The sequence below is a fragment of the Melanerpes formicivorus genome, unplaced genomic scaffold, assembly GCF_026170545.1.
Source record: "Melanerpes formicivorus ecotype bairdi unplaced genomic scaffold, bMelFor1.0.p_v2 SCAF_215, whole genome shotgun sequence".
NCBI classification, from domain to species: domain Eukaryota; kingdom Metazoa; phylum Chordata; class Aves; order Piciformes; family Picidae; genus Melanerpes; species Melanerpes formicivorus.
In genome coordinates, this window is record NW_027142567.1 from 180,001 (window position 1) to 187,500 (window position 7,500).

A 7,500-nucleotide genomic window follows, 5' to 3' on the forward strand; every position below is an offset into this window, starting at 1 on the left:
CGTCAACTTTTTTTCTTTTCCCCGCTTTCGTTGCCGAGCCCGGGCTGGGCTCCGGCTCACGGACGAGCGAAACCCATCCAACACCGCTGAGGGTGCGCCAGCGGCCGCTCCAAACCGCCGCGCCTTTGTTCGGCCCCGCGGGTCCCCTCTCTGACCCGGGCGAAAGCCACCGAGAAGCCAGACGGACCCCTGCCCAGCCGCCTGGCGGGTGGCTTGGAGCAGCCGCTCGGCAGCGCTGCCCTGGGAGTGCTCGGCGTCGCTTGTTCCCTCATATACGGAACTGGAGGGCCGTCAGCTCCGCGAGCGCACAACCAGCCGACCTCCGCCCAGCGGCAGGTCGCAGAAATCACGCCGGCTTGTACGATGACGTAGGCGGAGGCAGAGCGCAACAGCGACCCCTTGGCGACAAGCGCGATCTCCGCGGAGAGCACGTCTACTCGCCGAGGGAGAGCACGTCTACTCGCCGAGGGAGAGCACGTCTACTCGCCGAGGGAGAGCACGTCTACTCGCCCAGGGAGAGCACGTCTACTCGCCCAGGGAGAGCACGTCTACTCGCCCAGGGAGAGCACGTCTACTCGCCCAGAGAGAGCACGTCTACTCGCCCAGGGAGAGCACGTCTACTCGCCCAGGGAGAGCACGTCTACTCGCCCAGGGAGAGCACGTCTACTCGCCCAGGGAGAGCACGTCTACTCGCCCAGGGAGAGCACGTCTACTCGCCCAGGGAGAGCACGTCTACTCGCCCAGGGAGAGCACGTCTACTCGCCGAGGGAGAGCACGTCTACTCGCCCAGGGAGAGCACGTCTACTCGCCCAGGGAGAGCACGTCTACTCGCCCAGGGAGAGCACGTCTACTCGCCGAGGGAGAGCACGTCTACCCGCCGAGGGAGAGCACGTCTACTCGCCGAGGGAGAGCACGTCTACTCGCCGAGGGAGAGCACGTCTACCTCCCGCCTGAGGGAGAGCACGGGGGGGGGGGACAAAGACAGGCGGCAGCAGCTTCGGTGAACGTCACCCGGGAGGCGACCGGGGCTGTCCCGGGGCAGTCCCGGGAAGCCGGCGTCCGACACAGGGAACCGTCAGCTGCCGGACCGGGGCGAATCCCCGCGGCCACGGCAGGGGTGGGGGCTCGAAGACAGCCGGCAGCCGCTTCGGTGAACGTCACCCGGGAGGAGACTGGGGCCCTCCCGGGACCGTCCCGGGAAGACGACGTTCGGCACGAGATCCCGGCCGCGGCCGGACCGGCTCGAAGCCTCGCGGTCCCGGCAGCAGCCGGAGCCGCTCGCCGCCTCGGGCTCCCGGCCCCCTACAGATCCGGCGACTCGTTCGCGGGCGGCGGGGGGAGGCAGTGGAGGGGGTGCGGGGAGAAGCGGCAGCGGAGGCGGAGGGGGGGGGGCTCGAAGACAGCCGGCAGCCGCTTCGGTGAACGTCACCCAGGAGGCGATCGGGGCCGTCCCGGGGCCGTCCCGGGATGCCGGCTTCCGGCACGGGGTCCCGGCCGCGGCCGGACCGGCTCGTATCCCCGCGGCTCCGGCAGGGGGGGGGGGGGCTCGAAGACAGCCGGCAGTCGCCTCGGTGAACGTCACCCGGCCGGCGACCGCGGCCGTTCCGGGGCCGTCCCGGGAAGCCTGCGACAGGCACGGGGTCCCAGCCGCGGCCGGACCGACTCGAATCCCCGCGGTCCCGGCAGCAGCCGGAGCCGCTCGCCGTTCGGGCTCCCGGCACCCTACAGATCCGGCGACTCGTTCGCGGGCGGCGGGGGGAGGCAGTGGAGGGGGTGCGGGCAGAAGCGGCCGCGGAGGCGGAGGGGGGGGGGGGGCTCGAAGACAGCCGTCAGCCGCTTCGGTGAACGTCACCCGGGAGGCGACCGGGACCGGCCCGGGAAGCCATCGTCCGGCCCCGGATCCCGGCCGCGGCCGGACCGGCTCGAAGCCCCGCGGCCCCGGCACGGGGGAGGCCCAAAGACTGGCGGCAGCCGCTTCGCTGAACGTCACCCGGCCGGCGACCGGGGCCGTCCCGGGGCCGTCCCGGGATGCCGGCTTCCGGCACGGGGTCCCGGCCGCGGCCGGAGCGGCTCGAATCCCCGCGGTCCCGGCAGCAGCCGGAGCCGCTCGCCGTTCGGGCTCCCGGCACCCTACGGATCCGGCGACTCGTTCGCCGGCGGCGGGGGGAGGCAGTGGAGGGGGTGCGGGCAGAAGCGGCAGCGGAGGCGGAGGGGGGGGGGCTCGAAGACAGCCGGCAGCCGCTTCGGTGAACGTCACCCGGCCGGCGACCGGGGCCGTCCCGGGGCCGTCCGGGGATGCCGGCTTCCGGCACGGGGTCCCGGCCGCGGCCGGAGCGGCTCGAATCCCCGCGGTCCCGGCAGCAGCCGGAGCCGCTCGCCGTTCGGGCTCCCGGCACCCTACAGATCCGGCGACTCGTTCGCCGGCGGCGGGGGGAGGCAGTGGAGGGGGTGCGGGGAGAAGCGGCCGCGGAGGCGGAGGGGGGGGGGGGGGCTCGAAGACAGCCGGCAGCCGCTTCGGTGAACGTCACCCGGGAGGCGACCGGGACCGGCCCGGGAAGCCATCGTCCGGCCCCGGATCCCGGCCGCGGCCGGACCGGCTCGAAGCCCCGCGGCCCCGGCACGGGGGAGGCCCAAAGACTGGCGGCAGCCGCTTCGCTGAACGTCACCCGGCCGGCGACCGGGGCCGTCCCGGGGCCGTCCCGGGATGCCGGCTTCCGGCACGGGGTCCCGGCCGCGGCCGGAGCGGCTCGAATCCCCGCGGTCCCGGCAGCAGCCGGAGCCGCTCGCCGTTCGGGCTCCCGGCACCCTACGGATCCGGCGACTCGTTCGCCGGCGGCGGGGGGAGGCAGTGGAGGCGGTGCGGGGAGAAGCGGCAGCGGAGGCGGAGGGGGGGCGGGGGGGACGATAGTGGCGGGGGGCGGGGGGTGCTCGAAGGCAGCCGGCAGCCGGTTCGGTGAACATTCGCCGGGGCGGGGGGGCGACCTGTCCGTGCCCGGGGCAGCCCCGGGAAGCCGGCAGCCAGCACGGGGTCCCGGCAGCACCTGTTCCCTGCCCTGGGACTTGCCGTGCCCGGCGGCCGGTTGCCGGGTGGGGGGAGCGATGAGAGGCAGGGCGCAGCGGCCGGGGCAGCGCCGGGCCGCAGCGGGGGGCTGGGCGGGTGGGGTAGGCGTCGAGCGGCAAGCCCTCGGCTGCAGCGAATGTTCGGCGGTGCGGGGCGGGGGGGGGACGGGACGACACGTTGGGGGCGCCGAGTCCGAGCCACCCCCGGCCCCAGGGGCGGCCGGAGGGGGAGGCCGGTGCCTGGCCCTGGGAGCTGCTGGGCGCCGGATGGCCGAGGGTGCGTCAGAAGCCGCCCGAGCGGTCGAGCAGGTCCTCCAGAAAGGCCTAGGGTGGCTTCGAGGGCCCCGGGAGCAGTCGAGGGAGGCCTCCAGGCAGGTCTGGAGTGGATGGGAGGCCTTCCAAAGCAGACAAGGGAGGCTGCCAGCGGGGCCTAGGCTGGCACTGCAGCCTGTAAATGGTTGGGGGGGGGGCCTCTGGTGCGGCCTGGAGTCTCTGGGTGGCGTCCAGAGAGGTGCAAAAGATCCTCTGGTGCGGCCTGTGGTGGCGGAGAAGCCTGCAGAGCGTGCGGGGGAGGCTTCTGGTGCGGCCTGGGGTGGGTCGGAAGCCTGCAGAGCGTGCGGGAGAGGCTTCTGGTGCGGCCTGGGGTGGCTGAGAAGCCTGCAGAGCGTGCGGGAGAGGCTTCTGCTGCGGCCTGGGGTGGCTGAGAAGCCTGCAGAGCGTGCGGGGGAGGCTTCTGTTGGGGCCTGGGGTGGGTCAGAAGCCTACAGAGCATGCGGGGGAGGCTTCTGGTGCGGCCTGGGGTGGGTCGGAAGCCTGCAGAGCGTGCGGGAGAGGCTTCTGTTGGGGCCTGGGGTGGCTGAGAAGCCTGCAGAGCGTGCGGGGGAGGCTTCTGCTGCGGCCTGGGGTGGCTGAGAAGCCTGCAGAGCGTGCGGGGGAGGCTTCTGCTGCGGCCTGGGGTGGCTGAGAAGCCTGCAGAGCGTGCGGGGGAGGCTTCTGGTGCGGCCTGGGGTGGCTGAGAAGCCTGCAGAGCGTGCGGGGGAGGCTTCTGGTGCGGCCTGGGGTGGGACGGAAGCCTGCAGAGCGTGCGGGGGAGGCTTCTGGTGCGGCCTGGGGTGGGTCGGAAGCCTGCAGAGCGTGCGGGAGAGGCTTCTGCTGCGGCCTGGGGTGGGTCGGAAGCCTGCAGAGCGTGCGGGAGAGGCTTCTGTTGGGGCCTGGGGTGGCTGAGAAGCCTGCAGAGCGTGCGGGAGAGGCTTCTGCTGCGGCCTGGGGTGGCTGAGAAGCCTGCAGGGCGTGCGGGAGAGGCTTCTGCTGCGGCCTGGGGTGGGTGGGAAGCCTGCAGAGCGTGCGGGGGAGGCTTCTGGTGCGGCCTGGGGTGGCTGAGAAGCCTGCAGAGCGTGCGGGGGAGGCTTCTGGTGCGGCCTGGGGTGGCTGAGAAGCCTGAAGAGCGTGCGGGAGAGGCTTCTGTTGGGGCCTGGGGTGGGTCAGAAGCCTACAGAGCGTGCGGGGGAGGCTTCTGGTGCGGCCTGGGGTGGGTCGGAAGCCTGCAGAGCGTGCGGGAGAGGCTTCTGCTGCGGCCTGGGGTGGCTGAGAAGCCTGCAGAGCGTGCGGGAGAGGCTTCTGTTGGGGCCTGGGGTGGGTCGGAAGCCTGCAGAGCGTGCGGGAGAGGCTTCTGGTGCGGCCTGGGGTGGGACGGAAGCCTGCAGAGCGTGCGGGAGAGGCTTCTGTTGGGGCCTGGGGTGGCTGAGAAGCCTGCAGAGCGTGCGGGAGAGGCTTCTGCTGCGGCCTGGGGTGGCTGAGAAGCCTGCAGAGCGTGCGGGGGAGGCTTCTGTTGGGGCCTGGGGTGGCTGAGAAGCCTGCAGAGCGTGCGGGAGAGGCTTCTGGTGCGGCCTGGGGTGGGACGGAAGCCTGCAGAGCGTGCGGGAGAGGCTTCTGCTGCGGCCTGGGGTGGGTCGGAAGCCTGCAGAGCGTGCGGGAGAGGCTTCTGTTGGGGCCTGGGGTGGGTCGGAAGCCTGCAGAGCGTGCGGGAGAGGCTTCTGCTGCGGCCTGGGGTGGCTGAGAAGCCTGCAGAGCGTGCGGGGGAGGCTTCTGCTGCGGCCTGGGGTGGCTGAGAAGCCTGCAGAGCGTGCGGGAGAGGCTTCTGCTGCGGCCTGGGGTGGCTGAGAAGCCTGCAGAGCGTGCGGGAGAGGCTTCTGCTGCGGCCTGGGGTGGCTGAGAAGCCTGCAGGGCGTGCGGGAGAGGCTTCTGCTGCGGCCTGGGGTGGCTGAGAAGCCTGCAGAGCGTGCGGGGGAGGCTTCTGGTGCGGCCTGGGGTGGCTGAGAAGCCTGCAGAGCGTGCGGGGGAGGCTTCTGGTGCGGCCTGGGGTGGCTGAGAAGCCTGAAGAGCGTGCGGGAGAGGCTTCTGGTGCGGCCTGGGGTGGCTGAGAAGCCTGCAGAGCGTGCGGGGGAGGCTTCTGTTGGGGCCTGGGGTGGGTCAGAAGCCTACAGAGCGTGCGGGGGAGGCTTCTGGTGCGGCCTGGGGTGGGTCGGAAGCCTGCAGAGCGTGCGGGAGAGGCTTCTGCTGCGGCCTGGGGTGGCTGAGAAGCCTGCAGAGCGTGCGGGAGAGGCTTCTGTTGGGGCCTGGGGTGGGTCGGAAGCCTGCAGAGCGTGCGGGAGAGGCTTCTGCTGCGGCCTGGGGTGGGTCGGAAGCCTGCAGAGCGTGCGGGAGAGGCTTCTGTTGGGGCCTGGGGTGGCTGAGAAGCCTGCAGAGCGTGCGGGGGAGGCTTCTGTTGGGGCCTGGGGTGGCTGAGAAGCCTGCAGAGCGTGCGGGGGAGGCTTCTGGTGCGGCCTGGGGTGGCTGAGAAGCCTGCAGAGCGTGCGGGGGAGGCTTCTGGTGCGGCCTGGGGTGGCTGAGAAGCCTGCAGAGCGTGCGGGGGAGGCTTCTGGTGCGGCCTGGGGTGGGACGGAAGCCTGCAGAGCGTGCGGGAGAGGCTTCTGCTGCGGCCTGGGGTGGGTCGGAAGCCTGCAGAGCGTGCGGGGGAGGCTTCTGTTGGGGCCTGGGGTGGCTGAGAAGCCTGCAGAGCGTGCGGGGGAGGCTTCTGTTGGGGCCTGGGGTGGCTGAGAAGCCTGCAGAGCGTGCGGGGGAGGCTTCTGCTGCGGCCTGGGGTGGCTGAGAAGCCTGCAGAGCGTGCGGGGGAGGCTTCTGGTGCGGCCTGGGGTGGCTGAGAAGCCTGCAGAGCGTGCGGGGGAGGCTTCTGGTGCGGCCTGGGGTGGGACGGAAGCCTGCAGAGCGTGCGGGAGAGGCTTCTGCTGCGGCCTGGGGTGGGTCGGAAGCCTGCAGAGCGTGCGGGAGAGGCTTCTGTTGGGGCCTGGGGTGGCTGAGAAGCCTGCAGAGCGTGCGGGAGAGGCTTCTGCTGCGGCCTGGGGTGGCTGAGAAGCCTGCAGAGCGTGCGGGGGAGGCTTCTGCTGCGGCCTGGGGTGGCTGAGAAGCCTGCAGAGCGTGCGGGAGAGGCTTCTGCTGCGGCCTGGGGTGGCTGAGAAGCCTGCAGAGCGTGCGGGAGAGGCTTCTGCTGCGGCCTGGGGTGGCTGAGAAGCCTGCAGGGCGTGCGGGAGAGGCTTCTGCTGCGGCCTGGGGTGGGTCGGAAGCCTGCAGAGCGTGCGGGAGAGGCTTCTGCTGCGGCCTGGGGTGGGTCGGAAGCCTGCAGAGCTTGCGGGGGAGGCTTCTGGTGCGGCCTGGGGTGGGTCGGAAGCCTGCAGAGCATGCGGGGGAGGCTTCTGCTGCGGCCTGGGGTCTCTGGGTGGCCTCTAGAGAGGTGCAAAAGACCCTCTGGGTTGGGCTGGGGTGGCTCTTGGACCCCTGCCACACAGTGGAGAGAGGCCTCCGGCCCGCCACCTGTGTCCCTGTGTGCCTGAGTGCCTGTGTCCCTGTGTCCCTGTGTCCCTGAGTGCCTGAGTGCCTGTGTCCCTGTGTCCCTGTGTCCCTGTGTCCCTGAGTGCCTGAGTGCCTGTGTCCCTGTGTCCCTGTGTCCCTGAGTGCCTGAGTGCCTGAGTGCCTGTGTCCCTGTGTCCTTGTGTCCCTGTGTCCCTGTGTCCCTGTGTGCCCGAGTGCCTGTGTCCCTGTGTCCCTGTCTGTGTACCTGTGTGCGAGAGTGTCCGGCACGCCACCCAGCGGCGGCGGGCAAGCAGGTAGGCGGGTGGGCGGGCCGGCGAGGGCCAGTGTGAGTTTGGGGGGTGGGAGGGGAGGCGGCAGCTGGAAGCGTCAGAGGAGGGGGCGTGGCTCCGGCTGGCCCCGGGAGCAGGTTCCCGGGACCGGGACCGGCTGGACCCGGCGGGTGGTTGATCCCGGGGCGGGGGGCAGAGGCGGCGGGAAGCGGCAGCTGCGTGTGCGGCGGGGGGGTGGAGGGCGAACCGCGGCGGGAAGCGGATGCTTCAGAGCAGGTTACGGGGGCGGGGACGGACGACACCA